A 21,321-nucleotide genomic window follows, 5' to 3' on the forward strand; every position below is an offset into this window, starting at 1 on the left:
AAAACTATAGAAAGCTTATGAAAGAAATTGAAGAAGACACCAAAAAAGTGGAAAAAGATTCCATGCTCCTGGGTAGGATTAACAAATATTGTTAAAATGTTGATACTACCCAAAGCAATCTACATATTCAATGCAATCCCTATCAAAATAACACCAGCATTCTTCACAGAGCTAGCACAAACAATCCTAAAATTTGTATGGAACCAGAAAAGACCCCATATAGCCAAAGCAATCTTGAGAAAGAAAACCAAAGCAGGAGGTATCACAATCCCAGACTTCAAACTATACTACAAAGCTGTAATCATCAAGACAGTATGGTACTGGCACAAGAACAGACACTTAGATCAATGGAACAAAATAGAGAACCCAGAAATGGACCCACAAACATATGGCCAACTAATCTTTGACAAAGCAGGAAACAATATCCAATGGAATAAAGACAATCTCTTCAGCAAGTGGTGCTGGGCAAACTGGACAGCGACATGCAGAAGAATGAACCTGCACCACTTTCTTACACCATACACAAAAATAAAATCAAAGTGGATGAAGGACTTCAATGTAAGATAGGAAGCCATCAAAATCCTTGAGGAGAAAGCAGGCAAAAACCTCTTTGATCTTGCCCGCAGGAACTTCTTACTCAACACGTCTCAGGAAGCAAGGGAAACAAAAGCAAAAATGAACTACTGGGACCTCATTAAAATAAAAGACTTCTGCACAGCAAAGGAAACTATCAGCAAAGCTAAAAGGCAACCAACAGAATGGGAGAAGATATTTGCAAACGACCTATCAGATAAAGGGTTGGTATCCAAATTCTATAAAGAACTTATCAAACTCAACACCCAAAAAACAAATAATCCAGTGAAGAAATGGGCAAAAGACATGAATAGACTCTTCTTCAAAGGAGACATCCAGATGGCCAACCGCCATATGAAAAAATGCTCAATGTCACTCATCATCTCATCATCAGGAAAATACAAATCAAAACCACAATGAGATACCACCTTACTCCTGTCAGAATGGCTAACATTAACAACTCAGGCAGCAACAGATGTTGGCAAGGATGCAGAGAAAGAGGATCTCTTTTACATTGTTGGTGGGAATGCAAACTGGTGCAGCCACCCTGGAAAGCAGTATGGAGGTTCTTCAAAAACTAAAAATAGAACTACCCTAGACCCAGCTATTGCACTACTAGGCATTTATCCAAGGCATACAGGTGTGCTGTTTTGAAGGGACACATGCACCCCCATGTTTATAGCAGCACTATCAACAATAACCAAAGTATGGAAAGAGCCCAAGTGTCCATCAATGGATGAATGGATAAAGAAAAGGTGAGATATATATATATATATATATATATATATATATACATATATATATATATGTGTGTGTGTGTGTGTGTGTATATATATATATATATATATATATATATGCATACACAATGGAGTATTACTCAGCAATCATAAAGAATGAAATCATGCCATTTGCAACTACATGGATGGAACTGGAGGGTATTATGCTAAGTGAAATTATTAGGTCAGAGAAAGACAAAAATCATATGACTTCACTCATATGAGGACTTTAAGAGACAAAACAGATGAACATAAGGGAAGGGAAACAAAAATAATATAAAAACATGGAGGGGGACAAAACATAAGAGACTCTTAAATAGGGAGAACAAACAGAGGGTTACTGGAGGGGTTGTGGGAGGGCGGATGGGCCAAATGCTAAATGGGTAAGAGGCATTAAGGAATCTACCCCTGAAATCATTGTTGCACTATATGCTAACTAATTTGGATGTAAACTAATAAAAATAAAATTTAAAAAAGATTTAAAAAATATTAAAAAAAGTAAAGTTGGCTATCCCCTCACTTCATCTGCCAGATATAGGAAAGAGCTCTCACTGCCTGGAAAAAGTAGTAATAGAAAAAAGTATAACTTAATCTCCACTATTATCTTAAATACTTCTGATATGAAATTAAATATGAAAGTTACAACAAAGTGAGGAAAAAGAACCGACAATATCAAAATACTGTATCTAGCAGACAGAGACCTTGAAAAAGCTAATACATATAAATTATAGTAAAAGGTAAAGAACAGGTAAAGACATGGTAAATCTCAGCAAATAAGTGGAAACTACAAGAAAAAAGATACAAATGGAAATTCTGGAGCTGAAACATACACTATTTGAAATCAAAAGTACATTACATAGGCTTAATAGCCTAATGAACACTGCAGAAAAAATAGCAGTGAATTTACAGACAGATTGACTGACATAAATTATCGGGGATAATGATAGAGGAAATAAAACAATCAAAGAAACTAAAAGAAAATGTAAACAATGTTCACTAATTTTACATACATGAAATTGAGTTTTCAGGAGACTTGGGAAAAAATGAAGGGAGAAAAATTTAAAGAAAGAATAGCAGAAGTTAATCTGTTGTGATTTTACAATCCCTCTGTTTTGTTGGATATTTCCTCCTTGTTATTCCTTATTTTGAACATTTGCACTTTATTCATATTTATTAATTTTACTGATGGTTTGTTTCTTTTATCAACTTTTTAATTGTTCTACTTTACCATTTTATTTATTCTCTCTCAAATTCGTTCTGCTTACATCTTTAGTAATTTCTTCCTCTGCTTGTCTTCAGATTATCTTGTTGGGTTTTCTTTCCCTAACTTTTTGAGAAAATAATTAAGATAACTGTTCTCAGTCTTTCTCAGCTTCATTAATCCAACAAATTCCAAGCATGTAAATAAAAAGAAATCAGCACCAACATTGCAGTGAAATTGCAGGAAAACAAAGACAGGAAGAACAGCTTAAAAGGGCTCAGAGAGAAAAGATAGGTAACATAAAAGAAAAATAATTACTAGATTGAAAACTGACTTCTCAGGAGCAAACGTGGAGAATAAAATATATGAAATACCTTCAATTTCACACTGAAATATAACCTAAAGAAATATGTGCTCACACAAATCAGAGGAAGCATTGACAAGAATATTCATATCAGCAATGTTCTTAATAGCCCAAAACTTGCAATGTCCAAAATGTCTATATATAGTGAGAAGATCTCTAAATGGTACATTTATTCATTATATCACGGCACAGTATATTCATACAATAGAATACTATGGTAGTGATGAAAATAAATACAGCTCATGCATCAATATGGATAAATCCAAAATCTAATAGTAAGTGAAAAAAAGCAGTTCACAAAAAGAATGCATACTATTTAATTCTGTTTATATAAAATGTGAAAGCGAGCAAAGGTATAGAAAATATTTTTAGAAATACATCTATGTGTTAGGTAGAATAATGCTCCCTCCAAAGATGTCCACATTGTAATCCTCAGACCCTGTGAATATGTTACCTTACATGGCAAGCACACACATGCACACGCACGCACACACACGAACACACACACACACACACACACACACACACACACACACAAACTTTGAGGATGTCATCACGGACCTTGAGATGGAAAGACTATCCAGGTGGGTCCAATCTAATTACATGGATCCTTAAAGGCAGAATCTCTTCCAGCTGTGACCAGAGGGAAACTGACAAAGTCACTTAGAAGAAGACAAAGTGTGACCAAAAAAGAAGGGTCAGAGATGTGTGGGGGTGGGGGGAAGTGCTGGGTAGCTCAGTCAGTTAAGCCTCCGACTCTTGATTTCAGCTCGGATCATGATCTCACTGTTAGTGGGTTCAAGGGATCCTCTCTTTCCCTCCCTCTCTGCCCCTCCCTCACTTGCTCACTTGCTCTCTCAAAATAAGTAAATAAGCATTAAAAATAAAAATAAAAAAGAAGGGTCAAATAAACGCAACATTGCTAGCTTTAAAGATGGAAAACCGTGAGCCAAGGAGTGTGAGGGGCCTCTGGAAACTAGAAAATGTAAGAAATGGGCTCTCCCTGAGAGCATCTAGAAAGGAATGCAGCCCTGTCATCACCTTGATTTTATAGCCCAGTGACACCCGCGTCAGACTTCAAACCCACAGAACTGTAAGAATAATCCATTTGTATTGTTTTAAGCCACAAGATTGTGGTAATTTATTATCTCAGTAATGGAAAATGAATATAATATGCATGCACTAAAATTCTGTTTTTTAATGTATAAGAATAAATTCACACATAATGCAGACTTGGAGTATACTCAGGGATTTCTTAGGCACTGGGAAATGTTTTCATTCTCAAAATGACAAATACCTGGTTGTTACTTTTTATTAGTGTTCATTAAACTGTACGTGCACACTTCATTATGAATATTTTATATATAAAATATTTTTAAGACAAAAGCAATAGACTAGGGATGCTTGCTATAGGAGGAGCATCTCCTTCAGTACCCTGATAGGCATCCATTTGAGTTGTAGATTTACTTATCAGTGCCATGACTGGGTCGATGGAAGGATGGGTGGATGGATGGATGGATGGATGGATGGGTGGGTGGATGGATGGCAGGGCAGAGAGTTATGGGTGTCAGGATAGTCTCCTGCACTTTCTATCCCCTGGGATAGCAAGGTTCTGTGACTTTCTCATGACTATGTGAGAAATCATGAAATCTAACCTGTGTTGGATCCAACTCGCTGGAGTCCCAGCCTAAAGGGCTGCCCACTTATTGAGAAGAATTTAGCAACAAGCGTCTGTGGCGAGACCGCCAGTGACAGAAACCAGTGTGACCACAGTGCTGGGGCAGTAGCCGGATCTCAGGTATAAGAGGCCATACAGTGGGAGTCCCTGCACAGCCATCCTAAGAACCCATGTGTGCGTGCGCTCACCGACAACCAGCATCTGGATGGGTGCCATACAAATGAAAACGCCAGTCCATTTAGTGTCTGTTTCCAAAGCACAAACAGCCAATGAGGAAATAACTGTGGCCAAAACCAGTTAAATAAAAAGAGATTTGCCCTTTTCTCTACATTTCTCCTCCCCGGCTCCCTCTGACCCAGTGAAGCCGGGGCCTGGCTAGAAGAGGTGGGGGAATGAGTTAACAGAGTGTGCCCAATCTTCATTCCAAGCCCCTTGTGCCAAGAGCCTGTCCTGCAATGGAAAGAAAAAAGAATTTTGAAAAAAAATAAATAACATAAATAAATAAATAATTTAAACTGGGCTGGAGTGAGTTTAATAATGGAATGTGACCAAATAATTATGGAATCTGCCCAAGATATCGTCAAGGAATGGGAAAAAGAGATTTGACACAGAAAGATTTCAAACTATAACTGAAACATGAAAACTGTGTAATTTAATATTCTATCAGATTGATACTGCTAAAAAAAGAAAAAAAAAGAGTTACATAGACAAGGAGGGGTCATAGGACCCTGTCTAAGCAGTGGAGTGTAATTAATGTTCAAGTTCAAAGATAGTGGGGATTGTAGCCCTTACATTAGGTGTCAAATCTCAGCCAGTCTTTAACCCTGGATCATTTAAGCTTTAGTTTGCTCATCTACAAAATGTAAAATAAACCCAAAATAAGAAAGTATATCTGTTTGCTCAATTTAAAAAAGGATAACAGTACCTATTTTATAGGGTTCTTGTAAGGATTAAATCAAATTATAGATACAAAGGGAAAGAGTGCTTGACACCCATTGGATGTGAACTCATTGGATGTGAACTTTAATGACTGGGGAAGCATCCTGCAAGCCAGAAGACTTTCTGGAGTTGGTGACTCTTGGGCCACAGCATGAATAATAGGAGACAGGGGCCCAGTGAGGGCTTTGGTAACAAGAGGGGATGGGAACATTCTAGATGGTGACACAGCATAAGCAAAGAAAGTAAGAAACAGAAGCATGTGATGTTGGAGGGGTGGGAGAGGGGTGGGGTGCAAACATTTTGGTGCTGCTGGCATGTAAATTGTTAGTCAAGGAGAGAAGTCTGAAAAGGGGGGTAAGGACCCGATCGTGAAAAGCCTCGAGTGCCCTACCTCGTAGCATTCTGTGCTCTGCATCCCAGAGAAAGGTCTGAACTCTTGAGTTATTATACATACAAAGTCCTTTTTGATCTAGCTCCTGCCCACCTTTCAGAATTCAAGAGCTCATGCGGTGCATAGACAGGCAGATAGATGACGCCAACAGACCTGAGGCTTCCTGAATACATTAAAGGTCTTAGGCCTCAGCACACGGCTCACACTTTCCTGAATACTGGGAACGGTCTTATTCTTCCTTCATGTGATGAATTCTTCCTTTCAAGTTTAATTTAATAGGCACCACCACTGGGAAGCCTTGTCATTCTTCTTCTTCTTCTTCTTCTTCTTCTTCTTCTTCTTCTTCTTCTTCTTCTTTTTTTAATATTTATTGGGGACTTCTTCCTACACAGCACTGTGTAACATGCTGGGGCTGCAGGGTGAGCAGGCAAAGTCCCCGCCCACAAGAGACAATTCTCACGGGGGCGATGATCCAATACCTAGGCAATTATTAAACGATGTTATGACTCAAATCCATGCAGGGGCTCTGAGAGCCCTGGACTCTAACCCGGGCCCCTGGGATCAGAAAAGTTTCCCCCTCGTGCCAAGGATTCTCCTCCTGTGTTCCTGTTGCACCCACTTAGACTGCCAGGGAGGAAGGAGGAGGAAGAGAAGAAAATGAAGACGTGCTAAAACATTACGCCTTGGTATGTGTCAGCAGCAATGATAAAGCACTTTAGATGAATATCTTATGTAGCCCTCACAACAACCCTAGAAGACATCTAGTTGTTATTCCCATTTCAAAGACGAAGAAACTGAAGTATCAGAGGTAAATTCACTTGCCAATGTCACTCAGCCAGTGAGTGGGAGAACAGAAACTCCAGCCTCGATCAGATTCATTCCACTTCCAGTCTGTAAAAACACTGCACCATGCTTTTTGTCTAGCCGTAAAATGTCCCCATTTTGAAAAGATGATTAGAGATTGAGAGCAATTATCACAACTCGCTGTAAATATTGTTTCCGTGTCTGTGTCCCTCATTAGCCCATGTCCTTCCCCAGATTCTAGGAGCTTCTCTAGGACATGGAGAATAGAGTCTACATATTATTCACCTTTTATCTACAGTCTCAGATAGATGACTCAAAATTAGCACCCAGTAAATGTTCATTGGAATGCATTAATGCAGATAAGAATGAACGAGTCTTTAAATGAATGAATTATCTTAGGAGCTGGAAAGAACCAAACACATAGGAAAGGTCACAGAGCTCTCGGGGTTGATGACAGCCGGTAACAAGAAAAGGCCCAGGCCAAGGTGGCAAGTTGTTAGCATTAGAGAGGTCCAACCCACGGCAACAGGCAGATGTCCCGGCCACCGGGCAGATCTCTGTCGTCAATAGATTCGGCAACAGGAAAGAGACCGAAAACCAGACGGGCACGTGGCGGGCATCAAAGATTTGGGAAGTGGGTACCGGACAGTGCAGCACTGAAGCAGGACCTCATCACACTTGGGTAATAGAGTGACAACAAAAGGAGGCATTCAAGGCAAAGGGAATAAAAAAAAAGGAGGAGTTCTGAAGCATAGGTTCAGGATTCAAGGTTACAGCTGCACCAGCGTTAAGAGGCTGGTCGATCTCTCTGCACTGCCCCTTTCTGGAATCCCTCTGGTTTTTTGGACCAAGAGGCCCTGCCCAAACTGTTGGTTAAGTCTGTTTATAGTAATTTATTAGTCTCAGCTGTGGGGATAGGCGGACTCTGGAAGCAGGAAGTCAAGCACATCATTATTAAAGGAAAGTTTCTGTGATCAGGCCAAAACCAGTGGAGACATCCCTGATTTCTCAAATTCTTTTATACCACACATCCAAACAGTCAGCAAATCCTGTAAACTCTACTTTGAAGACGTATCAAGCATCTTCCTACTCGTTCATACTCTCACTGCTGTGACTCTGCTCCACACCCCGGTCATCCTTCCTCCTGGCTAACAGCAGTGGCCTCCAAATCCCACTCCTGGCTTCTGTTCTGCCCCCCGCTTGGTGTATCCTCAGGTAAGTAGCCAGAATGGGCCTATTCGGTTGTCGTCTTTTTCTTAGCGATCTTTAGCAGTCCTTTATAATCATTGCAAATAACCTTCTCAAAGACTAGAGCTTGTCTTCCATGGCACTCTGTTCAAAACCTTCCGATGGCTCTCCGATTCACCCAGAGTGCACACCAACATCCTGAGCTGCAAGGCAATGCATGAGTACCTTCTCTCCTCTCTCTCACGTCATCTCTTACAACTCCCTCCATTTGTTCACTGATGTCCATTTGTTCCCATGACACGCTCTCACTGAGGGCCCTGCCCATGCACCATCTTTTCCTCTGCTGGAATGTTCTGTCTCCGGATAGCCATGAACTCAACCTCTTGCTTCCTTCACAGATTGACTCACCGTCTCAATGAGGCCTTCTTTCCTACCCTATGTATAATTTCAGAACCCCTTCCAGCTCACGAGCACACATACTATCCCCTTTTCCTGACTTAGTTTTTCCCCTTAGACCTTATAATGACCTAATTTACTATATTTTACTTATTTACTTTGATTTTTGTCTCCATCACTAGACTATAGGCCCCCAATGGCTAGGGATTTCTGTTCGTTTTGTTTCTTGCTGTATCTCCAGTGCCTAGAACACAGCCTGCCAGATAGCCACATAATAGATGCCCAGTATATATTGCCCAAATGAATTAAAAAAATAAATAGAAGTTAGGTACATTTATGTGTGGAAAAGGTCCTGATTAAGACTTTATGACTAACTAGAACTAAAACTAAAGTTAACTTTGTTTAAATTTTAGATCAGGGAATCAATAAAGTTGAGATGACTGATACCATATGTATGTGTGTATGTGTGTAAATAACATGTGTGTGGGGGGGAGTTGTGAAAAAGAAAGAGAATCTTCTCATGTGTTTACTCACCATTTTAGCTTTTTGTAATCCAGGAGCTTTTACAGAGCCTTCAATATGCCAGTGTATTTATCAAATCCCAAGGAAGAAATTTACAGGTCAATTTCCATTATCCCAGTTTATTGACCAAGTGAATTCATTGTTCTCTGAATACCAATTTTGGAGAAAAAATAACAGTTTGAGGGTTCTTCAAGAACTATTATCCTGACTATATACAACTCCTCTTTTTCAAAATCATTTGACTCCTTATTAACTAGAATAGAGGTTTCAAATACTAGATAAATGTACCAACAGCATATCAGACAGTGTTGAAAATTACAATCATCTTTCTTGCTTATCTCAGATTTGGCCTCAGAATCCCGTGCAACACATTAGTAGCAAGTGACTAGACTTGGAGATGAAACCAGTCTACCACACCCAACATCTTACCCCCTCCCCACACACCACAATGTAGCCTCGATCTACATTTAAAACTTAGTAACTTTATATAAGTAAGCGATACTAATCAAGTTTTCCCATACATAACCTGTTATTCTGAAACAACACACAATCATGATGCCATATTGATTTGCAACCCAAATGTCTTTCCACACATCTCAGTGTAGATACACAAATGGCTCTCATTCTTTGCCAATCACCCGAAAAGCCACAGTCAGCTATAACCACTGAGCTGAGCATGATCTCTCTAGACTCTGCGCTACTCACTACTTTATTCCTTATGTTCTGACTCATTTTGCAATCTCCCCAGAGCCCTGTACAATGCCGTGCACATTGAAGGTGCTTAGTATTTTCTAAGTGGCTGTCAACTTAAAGTTTAACAAGTAACTTCCTATTTGAATATTGTATTTTAAATCCCTCCTTCCTTGAATTCCTATTTCAAATCTGCAAAGCCATTCAAAATTAGTTCCATGTAATACAAAGAAAGTTTTCAGTGTGTACTTCAATGGGCCACTTTGATCATCTGCAATTTCTATGCTGTGCAGTTGAGAGTTCTGATTATAAAACATGCAATTTCCTTTTTCATCATTCTCTGCCCTACCTCCTGGAAAGAAATAAAATAATAATACCACATTATCTCAAGTGTTCTCATTGATTTCTTCTGGTTCCTTCATGTATGTAAAAGCCTATCTCACTTGGATTATAAATTCATGTCAAGGAGAGGAATATTATTTTCCACTGTATTTCTATTTCCCACAATGCCAGGACAGACATTTCCTAAGAGCCCTTTAAGTGAGTGGGTGAATGAATTAATAGATGGATGAGACTGAATGGGCAATCATGCACAGTATTAGGTAAATTCTACTTAAATTCAAATGTGAAGACTTAAGGTGACACCGTGAAAGACTTGTGTATACTCTGAAACTAGTTCACAGGAAATCAAGAAACCATAGAGCCTTTAGCAAAAAATTGACAATGTGAGTACAGGTTTCTGATTTGCAATTTAAGTATGTTGCAATATGGAACTCAAAAATTAGTCACCTGGGCCCTTCTAGATTGTATACGTAATACTCATATACACAAAGATCTTCATTAACTTTCTGCATCTCTGAATTTGCTCTGCCATAAACCAGAACATAGTAAAGACCTGAGAAACTACCGTGAAATCAAACCACTGTCTCTCTCCCCCTGACTTCCGTCAGACCCTGGAGATAGGTCTGACAAAGCAAAAGTCTGGTCCACAATCCAGCTACCATCACCTAGGAGCCCTCAAAGATCTCAAGATAATATAACGTAGACCACTAAATTCTGACATTTTTCTCCATCCACAAAGAATCTGACTGTAATAATGGACCATTATTGTGCTCTCTAGGTGAAATAAACATTTTGTTATTTTTCCATGTAGAGCAGAGTAATATTGTCCAACATTATATGAGTGACCCATTGAACCAAACAATGTGAACATGCAGGGCCCATCAAATGAGCACTTGTAAAGTACTTGGGGTGACTGACACTTGACTCTATGTTGAGCGAATTTATGATATACAAAATTGAGCATAACTAATAAAAAATGGTCTTTATATCTGCTTCCACAGACCCATCCAATTATGTTGAGGTGTAAATGCACGAATGCCATTCTAACAATAATATTGAGCCTTTTAAAGCTTAATTCTGATAAGTTAAACAATTAAAGAAATTTCAATAACTCATGATTTATGTTTAAAAAAGTACATATAAAATGTAAAACTGTTAATTATATCTCATTTTACATATTTGGGAATCAGACTGCTTCCATCTAAATAAGTTCCCCGAGAAGAACCTGTCTCTGAGGTTTGATTAGAATCAATTGGAGAAACATGGTAAGTTCTATTTACCAAAAAGAAAAAAGTGTGTTTAAGGAGTCCTATTTTAACTCTCTTTCCAGCTCTACTCTGGAGAAGTTTGCCTAGATGGAGCAGTCAGTGTTTCCTAGATCCAAGCAAATTTCTTCCTTTTCCATCTGCTTTTCAAAGGTAGAACAGTTGATGTTCAATAAATGATCATGTTGGAAAAGAGAGAATAAAATGTAAATATGCTACATAATTTCTTACTGAAATAACCTTCTAAAGTTACCAAACTCACTGAGGTATATTTCAACTCTCCTAATGATGACAAATACCCCTAATTATGAATAAATGTACTATAAACATTTTGATGCTCTGTCCTTTTCCAATATCTTCTGTCTGCAAATATCTTACTTGCAAATCTCCTGTCTCCCTTACTATGAAGTCATTATACCAAAATCTGCTGCTGTATCCAGATTCTACTTGAAAAATGCATTCGTAATGGTATGGAAATGATCATGATCAAAAAGTGCTTTTCATAGTTACCACACAGCTGCTTGATAATGATAAGCTCAAGGAGTTCTGAAATTCTGCACAAAGAGAAGGCATCCCCATGGCTAAAATAAACTGCAATCCATTTCTGACTCATATATAATAATTTTATATAACATTTACATTTTTTGCAAAAAAAAAAAACCACTTGAAGACATAATACCAGGCATATAGCAGACATTAATAAAGTTTATTGAATTGAATTATTCTCCTAATCATTATTTGATGCACTGGTGTTGCAAGTATTTCCTAAGACCCAGATATGCACATAGACCGCAAGTGGTGAAATTCTGTGAGGTGAAGGTCATTAAACCTGTGGTCACTTCCACCCATCTCTTCAACATTCAGAGCATAGGCAACACATCCAGTTCCTAAAACACCGTCATTGAAGATTCTGGCTAATGCGTAAAGGATTGCACAATAAACTGCAACTGTGAAAGAAAGTCACCAAGAAGTTACATTTGACTTCAGCAAGTAAATTACTGACTGAATAGCCAGCTGGACACAGGTGCAAAAAATTTCCCAAACAGCCATTATTACATTTTAGAGAAGTTCATGGAAGGAAAAGATCTCTCTCTCTCTCTCTCTCTCTCTCTTTTTGTTGTTGTTGTTGAGCTTGTTATAAAGTTGGTTCTGGGAACATTCCTCTGGCATCTAGTTTACATGTGTGACATTGCAAGGAGTGATCTTTGATAGAGCGGGCAGAGGAAACAAGGTAGACTGTGCACTCGGGGGAAACAACAGATTCTCATACGCAGCAATGAGGATCCAAGAAAAAGAAGCATCAGAAAAAAATAAAGAATGCTTTTTTTTTAAGCGTGTTATTTATTCATTCAATCATGAATTCATCCGCTAAATCCTGAGCATATACAATGTGCCAAGTCTTGTTCTGAGCACTAGAGATAAAAGAGTGAAAAGTGTAGGCAAAGCTCTTGAGGTACATTATTCTAGAGGGGGGAGAAGGAGATAATAAACAAGTCAACATATGCAAGCTGACTCAGATAATGAAAAGTATTTGGAAGAAAATAAAGCAAGAAGACACAAGAGAGAAGAACTCTGGGGAAGATTACATTGAGTGGCTAGGTAAAGCCTGAGTAGGTGATACCTAAACAGAGACCTGTAGGATATTAAGGAGTCTACTCTAAAGATTTGGGGGCAGAGGATTTCAGCAGAAAGAACAGCAAGTACTATAAGCTAAACTTATTCAAGAAAGTAAAAGAAATAGGCTGATGTGGCTATGCCACACATAGCTGTGGTGTATGGGAACATGGTCTGAGAGAACTAGACTGGGACAAGATTACATAAAGCCTTCTCGGCAGCGGTAAGGGTTAGAGATTGTATTTAAAGTGCAATGAAAACTCGTTGGAGAGTTTTAAGCAGAAGCATGACATGATGGGATTATGTTTTTAAAAGATCACTCATCTGTTGTTCAGAGAATGTGTTGTTTTGGGCTGTGGAGGAGGAACTAATTGGTGGCTTTTGTGGTAGTTCCTGTGAGAGACGAAAGAAGCTTGGACCACGGTTGTAGCAAAGGAGAGGGAGCGATGTGGATGAATCGGGGATATATTTTGGAGGTCGAGACAAGGTGACTTGCTAATTAATTAGATGTGGGGTAAAGGAGACAAAACAAAGATAACTTCTAATTTTTTGACAAGAGTAACTAGGTAGGACAATTAGAAGAGGAACAGGTTTGGAGGGGGTGGATATCTGGAGTTCTGCTTCTAAGGTTTGGAGGGGGTCGATATCTGGAGTTCTGCTTCTAAGATGTCTGTTGAACATAATAATAGCATCTACCTTGTAGAGAAAATAAGAAGCGTATGTAAAACATTTAGGTCAGAACTTAACACACAGTAATGGTTCAATAAATATAAACTAGTATAATTATTCTTCAAATGGAGCCATAAAGGTAGTTAAGAACATAACAGAGTTCCGCAAGATCAGGACTGAAGATATAAATCCGGGAGGGACATAGAATTTGGGGCTGCTCAAACCATGACACTTTATTTTTTTCAACTTTTGTTTTGAAAACAACTTTGCATTTATCTTTTGCATCGTGGACCAATACTTTTGTAAAATCCAACAAAAATGAATTACAGATAAAATCAGACACAAAGGTACAACGGACTAATATGCTTGGATGCCAAGGCAATGTCAAATTATTGTGAAAGTTTCTAAATGTAACTCTGGATTTCTATACTCCTCTCTCATTACAGACCAATAAGGAACAACTTGCAGACCAACCCCAGTGGAGGGAATACACTTTGAAGAGCACTAACACTCAAAGCTATGATGTAGCTAGAGAAAGGAGGCCGGGGAGCAAACCCTGAGACCTATTTAACTCCTGTGTAGGTGAGGAGGGAGGAGGCCAGGAGGGTGTTCAGTATGGGAGCTTGAAATAACGCTAACACTGTTTGAATGTAGAAGAACACAAGCAATGGGAAATCATATATATTTACAAGTAATCAGTTTTAAGTAGGTATAAGAAAAAAGCCTAATCATTCCAGCCAGGAACTCACTCCTCTTCCCACAGATGTCACATCTCAAGAGAGACACCCGCTTGCCTAATTCACCCTCACAAACACTTCAATTTAATCATCAGAGATGCAATCTAGCGCTCATGATGCATTAAGCATCCAAAGCTTCTTCACTACCGAGCTGGGCTCCGCTAGCGAATGGAACAATTATCAGACCTGATAGCTACCTAGCTGTCCCCAAAGGATATTCCAAGCCCCTAGCATCAACACCTCTGTTAGTACTTCACGACTCTTGCCTTGTCATCGCCTTCTCTCACTCAAAACTCTGGCTCCAGTGGTCCAGACGCCCGAGACAGAATACATGCCCCAGACCAGATCTGAAATAATTCTTAAAGGCAAAAGGGTCAGATTTCTGGGTGCCGATGTCAACAAAGAACTCTTCATACAGTCGAGTCCTTTGGGGAGCAAAACTTGCTTAACCCCCCACTTTCTTGAACCCTCCCGCAGGGACTGCTTCCCCTGGGACCCCACCGTTGCAGCGCTTTTTTCCCCTCCTAAAAGACACGCTTCTTGTTTCCAGCAGTCTCCTAAAGCGCACGAGAAAATAACGCGGGCTGCGGGCGAACGTGAAGTTGAGGGAGCCCAGGAGGCTGAGCCTCTCCAATCAAGGAAGGCTCCCAGGTCCCCGAGGCTCCGGCGAAGCTCCGCGCAGACCCCCGCACCGTGGGCGCGGCGCCGAGGCGAGCGCGCGGGGGCCGGGCCACCGGGAGGGGCGGGGCCGTGACTCACGCGGCCGCGCGCCGGGGGAAGAAGCGGCACCTCGGGCCGAGCCGGGCGAGGGGCTGCGCCCGCCCGCGGGGCGCATGCGCGCTGCCGAGCGGCGCCCGCTCCCTCCCCGCCCACCCTCCCTCCTCCCCTTCCCCTCTCCCCTCCATCCTCGCCTCTCTCCCTCTCTCCTCGCCCGCTGGGTGCTGAAGTTGGGCGGATGGCAGCAAACCCGCTCCGCTAGAGGACCGAGCAGCCCAGCCTTGCGCCCCCGGACCCATCGGTGCGCTGCCCACACCTCCAGGCGACGGGGTAAGATGTTGCTTCTGAAACCGAGCGGTGCTAAGTAAATGACATCAAAATGTCTGCTTTGCACCGAGGGATGAATGTTTTAAAAGGTGGTGGCTGGGGGAGGTGAAGGTAAGAGGGGGCGGCGAGTGCAACCGCCGGAGCCCCGGCGGGGGTGGCTGCGGGCGCGGGGGTCTCGGCGCCGGCCGCGGCGCCGCGGGAGGGAGCGGGGGCCGCGCCGCAGGTTTGGGAAGTTGAATCCCGCGTTGCTGCCACCGCGCGGTCCGCTCGCCGCCCTCCAGCTGCTGCGGAGGGGCTGGGCGAGCGTCCGGCCCGCCCGGGGAAGCCTCGGTCGGGTCCGCAGCGGAGGGCTGGGCGCCTTCGGGGAGCCGGCAGAGAGGGCCGGGGGCGGCAGAGACCCCGCGGGGGCGCGAGATCCTGCGGGATTTTTGTGGTCGTTTGTTAGAAAACCGAATGTGAAATTAACAGTGCCCGTTCGACCGATCACCTCGGGGTGGTTTTTTTTTTTTTTTTTTTTTTTTTTTCCTTTCTTTCTTTGGGTAAATGCACTAACCAGGTGGGGAAGGTGTAAGCCTAAGGGATTGCAAAAATGCATACCTTGAGCGTCGGTCAGATATCTGAGTGATGTGTGTGTGTGTGTGTGTGTGTGTGTGTGTAGGGCGTGGGGGTCTCTTTTGTTCCTCCCCTCCCGTTAGTCGTAGGAAAGGGAGTTCTTGTGTGCACGGTTTAGGGTAGATTTCACAGGCACCGAAGGGACCAGGAGGAGGAACGCCCACCAACCCCTTCGCCTGTGTCCGGGTGGGTGTATCCGAGACTCCCCTACTGGGGGTGATGGTGATTCTTTTTTTTGGAGATGGAATCACAGTTTAATAGCTATCTTCTCGCCAGCCTCCGTCCTCCTCTCCTCTTCTGGTGCTGCGGCAGAGACTGGATGCAGACACTCGGCCGTTTCCTCTTCTCCCTGCCTCCGGGTCTCCGTGAAAAATGTCGGAGGACTGGAGGATGGCGGAGGGACAGAGCTGGCCTCGGAAGCCGAGGAAGGGGGGATGCTCCCCGGGAGCGGGAGGCTCTTGGCAGTGCGTCCCGGGCAGCCCGCGCCAGCCTTGGGAGTCGCTGGGGTCCTGGAGACTGAGCGGGGGTCGCCTGGCCGAAAAGATGCCCGCTGTGCGGGGACCCGCCCTGCGTCCTCTACCTCCATCCGGAGTCCCGGACGCTGCTCACCTGGGACAATCTTAGTCGCTCCGGGGAGACTGACCCTGGCTCCTTGGCAGAGTTTTCCTAAACCTCCCTGACCCTTCGAAAAATGCCTCCTTCTAAAAGAGTCTCTGGAAAGGTTTGTCTAGGGAACTTTGCAACCTTCCCATAGTTGTTGTTGTTGTTGTTTTTTCCAATTTCTTTTTGGATTATTTTACAGGGAGATTATTTCCATCATGGGAAGCCTATCATAAATAATAGAGAGAAATCTAATAGTTTAGTTCCCGTTTAGAATAAACATTTCTGAGACTAGATATCATCTGCATTTCCGGCGTTCATACATACCGGTTTTCCGGGTAATGCATCCTTCCGAAATCATTTAATTGGAGAAAAGAGAAACAGTTTTTACTGTTGTAGTGGAAAATAATGTTTTCCTCCTGGTCGCATTACGGGTATTAAATAATTTTGGAAACTGAAACACTTTAAATTGTGTTGCTAAAGTCTCTAAGTAATAATAGCAGGTATCCATGAAATACACATTATAGCACTGATATCTAACACAAAGATGATTTGTACTCAGTTTAAATGAATGAGCAGTTCGACCTCCTTCAGTTAAGTTACTGTTATTAAGCCATTTCTTCTGTTAGCATGAACTAAAACAGTAATTAGTACACTCACTGGAGAGTAGATTTACTCAGTATTTTTGTAATCTTGAAAAACTGTAGTTAGAGAAACCATGGAAGGGTAGTTTACGATTTGTGGAGATGATGAAACAAGTGTTTGTTATTATGAAAAGATTGGATGGTATCATGTATTAAATAGGATGAATCTCCATGGCAGTGACAGCTGATCTCAGAACTATGGACCCTTATCCTTCCTCCTAAATTTGTAGTCTGAAAGATTAAGAAAACCACCTAATATACAAACAACATAAGGAATCTATTGTTCCAACTTAGACCTTTTTTACTCTGGTTTCTCAATGATTCCTTGGTGTTTAATACCCATGGAAGAGAATTAACAAGGAGATTTAATTTGCTGTCTGTGTTCAATTCTAAGGCATCCCAGGTTTTCCTTCGCAAATAGGTATCTCTTTGCTTTTAGGGATCTTCGTATAGGGTCTAAATTTATTTGAACTCAGTGTTGAAAATCTAAATTATTGTCATTCCTATGGACTTCCTATACTTTTGCTTAATGACATTCCTTAACATTTCCTACCACTAGGGCTTGGGACTTTGTAGACAAGGAGATATATGTATTTAATTATAATATATGTATTCTTACTCGTTTGATCTTATTATAACAGCCACATAAAAGTAAATAACCTAAGTCTATATCGATAAAAAATCTGATTGACTCATAAATTAAAAAGTCAGAAAACATTTGCCTGTTAATCTACAACTGTAGAGACAGTGGCCTTCACATTAGAAGTCCATTTGCTGAAAGACATTTGCTTTTCCTGAAAAATGGAAGGTGGACATGGACAAAGAAGTATGGAGCCAAGAGGATGGAAATCCATCCAACTGCATTTCTGCTCAGAATCCTTCTGATGGTCCAACTCTGCTTCCTTAACAATGAAAATACTGTACCACCCAGAAGGGCAAATGTGAGGACTAGTGTATAGCCTGCGGATGAGAATAGTGCTACGTGATATTAAAAACATTTCAGTTCAGGGGCGCCTGGGTGGCTCAGTCGGTTGAGCGTCCGACTTCGGCTCAGGTCATGATCTCGAGGTTTGTGAGTTCGAGCCCCACGTTGGGCTCTGTGCTGACAGCTTGGAGCCTGGAGCCTGCTTCGGATTCTGTGTGTGTGTGTGTGTGTGTGTGTGTGTGTGTGTGTGTGTGTCTGCCCCTCCCGCACTCACACTCTGTCTCTCTCTTCTTCAAAAATAAATAAACATTAAAAACTATATATATATATATATATATATATATATATGTATATATACATATAAAACATTTTAGCTTATCTGACTAGTATAATTAGAGTAAAAGTATGAATGCATTGTAGAGCCTTCACATTTTATGACATTTACGGGGGTGTCCTGGATCCTCAGGGATCCTATATGTTTTTAGGGAAAGATTAAAAAAAAAAACAACAAACCTTAGATGTATGTAGCCAGGACTTCCAGTGTTAAATTGACAGTCTTGCCACCTTCTCTATCTCTTCCCATCTCTACTTATCCCCCAAAGACTTTCCCGATATCCAAAGAAAGTCCTTCAGACTGGTCCTCCTACTATTGTGCCAACATCTAGCACAATACCTGGCAAAAGGTAGGTGTTAAGCAAGTATTTCTTAAATGAATACATTTTGCAGAATTGAGATGGCTCACAAAAGTCTTTGGGATTACACTTATTAAAAGGAGTGCTCATGCTCATTACCCCATTAGTTTGAGTTCCTAAAGATCCTGTTCATGGTCCCACATCTTGGGAGGAAGCAATTTTTAGAATCGTCATTTGTGAATCTGCATCTTTTTAATACAGCAGTTAAACTACGGATTTATTTTCAGATTATGAAAGCATTATATGCTTATTTTAGGTCCCCTAGAACACATAAAAATATATGAAACAGAAAATTAAAATTACCTGTGGGCAGAGACATGGACGTGGTGAGCAGGAACTTTGGGTCAAGCTGACCTTAGTTTATGTTCTGGTTTCTCCACGGAAGAGCTTTGTCATTGTGGTAAAGTTGCTTACCTGATCGGGGTCTCGGTTTCCTCAGATATACAACAGGGATAAAACCCATCTCCTAAAATTTTTGCAAGCATAAATTTATTGCATTGTATATAAGGTGCTAAACATATGCCTGGCATGTAGTAAGAACTTATAATTATCCCAATGCCTAAAGAATTGCTGTTGAAAATACGCAGTAGTTTACCACTATGCATCATGTGTACTATTTTTTAAAGAAGTAGAATCACATTGTAGAACTTCATACTTACTTTAAAAAAAAAATAATATTACTTTGGTGTTTCCCAGGAAATTAAAAATGGTATTTTTTAAAAAAAAACACTGGTATTTTTAATACAATTTAGTGACTGCAAAATAATTCAACTTATGGATGTTTTAATTTATTTAGTCATTGTTTTACTTTTAGATTTTTATGTTATTTCCCATATTTTATTGTTGTAACTGAAGTACATCCTTATGCCTGGATTTTGTCTGTATATCTGTGTAGCATTTTTTTTTTTTTGGTCTAGGTTTGATGCTTAGAGCAACAACATACTATTACCAACATACTATCGTCTTTTGAAAAATCTTTGCTAACTTGATAAATGAAAATATTTTTCAAACTTTTATTTCTTTTGTTACTAATAATGCTAATAGCTTTTTTAACATGTCAAAAAGAAATTATTTTTTTCTTTTGGTCTTGAAGGATAGCTTGTTCAAGTCTTTTGCCCGTTTTTTCTCTTGGTATTCTGGTACATTTTTCTTATTCATTTGAGTGCTAATGTTAATTTTTAAATGTGGCAGAAACACACAAAAAAAGGAAGTGCTTAGTAACCCAGAGGACATTTGGCAAAGACTACTGAGATGGTTGTGGCTGAACCAGACTCCAACTCAGCTTGAGTGGAGGAGACATCACCAAAATCTGGAGATGGATCAGCCACAGGATTAGGGCTGCTGTGGTGTCCATAACGTACGGTCACCTGCCACTGAACCTGGGCTTTCCAAAGTGTACAGTCCCTTTCAGAAGCCCAGAGTCACTTAATAGTTAGGATCTGCTGTTTTTCTGCTTGGGCGCTATGCACGCGTGCACGCACACAGACACACACACATACACATACACACACCTTACTACATGATAAGTTCCTGGATTTTCATGGATTGTTTTTGTCAGTTGCCAATGCTGTAGAACTTTTGAGTTTTCCCGAGATAAAGGAAATTAAAGGGAAATATAAGAGTAGCTGGAGGTCATACAGGGCATTAATTGAAGTTTCTCATCAAAATGAAATCAATTAAGTTGAATTATACAACCATATCAGATTGGAATCTTATCTCAAATTTTCAGCTGGAGGTAAAATTTAAATATTTAAAAGGTGAGAAGCTAATCTAGTCTCTTAATGAGTTCTATATAGTGTTTCACAAGATTCAGTGCTCTACTGAGCTCCTGGTTTTGACTTTTTAAATCCTATGACTTTTGACAAATTTGGTTTCAAAAACCTGAGTAGTTAGCTTGAAAAATCTGTGAAGTCCCTTAGATATGAAACTACCTAAAAAGGGTAAACTTTTATGTTACTGCTGGTGCCCCTTCATCAAATATAGTAAAACCTCAGTAAAAAAGAATCAACAAACTTGGAATTTATAGAATGGGAGGCCCCAATAGGAAAAGCAGTAAGTTGTGGTGGAACAGGAAATCTTGTTTCAAATAAAACTAGATTTGAATTCTTGCTCTACTCTTTACTAGATATGCAAGTTTTTTCATGAAATTATATAAATGTTTCATACTTGAAATTCTAGCATGAGTAATAAACATCTAAAATCTCTCTGAATTTCTTAAACTTTGTGTTTGAGATTTTTTTAAAAATATCTGTGTCAATAAATATAATTTTATTACAGACAATGAATGTAGTTCCCAAAGCAAATATTTACTTCCTTGTATTAGGTCACAGGCTTTTCATAGTACCGCTGATTGTCTATTGAAATACAAAGGTTAGAATTCAAGAGCCATGACATTACAATAAAACAGACACCACCCAGGGGAAATTATGACATAAATGAAATGAGCAGGTAAGTGTTTATTTCATTTCTTCAATTTTCTCAGGTCTTCCAAATGGTATCGTGAGTTAAATCCAGTGAAAACCCTTCTGTTAAAGTTGACAACACTGTCTCTGTTTCTAGTCTCAGTGAGAGGCTGGGGCTTGGTTTTGGTATATTATGGAAGGCTATCTGATCTGGAGATTTTAGGAGTCAGTTTTGGTTCTAGGAAAACCAACC

The 21,321-nt window shown here is 40.4% G+C and overlaps 1 protein-coding gene across 4 annotated transcripts in view; it reads left to right on the forward strand.

The window, feature by feature from the left end:
* The first annotated feature begins 15,034 nt into the window (after positions 1-15,034).
* RGS17 (regulator of G protein signaling 17) overlaps positions 15,035-21,321 on the forward strand; it is a 97,362-nt gene continuing 91,075 nt past the window's right edge. Inside the window, exon 1 of one of the 4 annotated variants that reach the window (XM_053904352.1) lies at positions 15,035-15,196. The gene's annotated coding sequence lies outside the window, so the exon portion shown is untranslated. Of the gene's footprint in view, positions 15,305-21,321 lie in introns of all 4 variants that reach the window. The other 3 variants (XM_053904351.1, XM_019431740.2, XM_053904353.1) reach the window with 3 other exon arrangements.

Source organism: Panthera pardus, unplaced genomic scaffold (genome assembly GCF_024362965.1).
Source record: "Panthera pardus isolate Hobbes unplaced genomic scaffold, ASM2436296v1 HiC_scaffold_17, whole genome shotgun sequence".
In the NCBI taxonomy this organism is placed as follows: domain Eukaryota; kingdom Metazoa; phylum Chordata; class Mammalia; order Carnivora; family Felidae; genus Panthera; species Panthera pardus.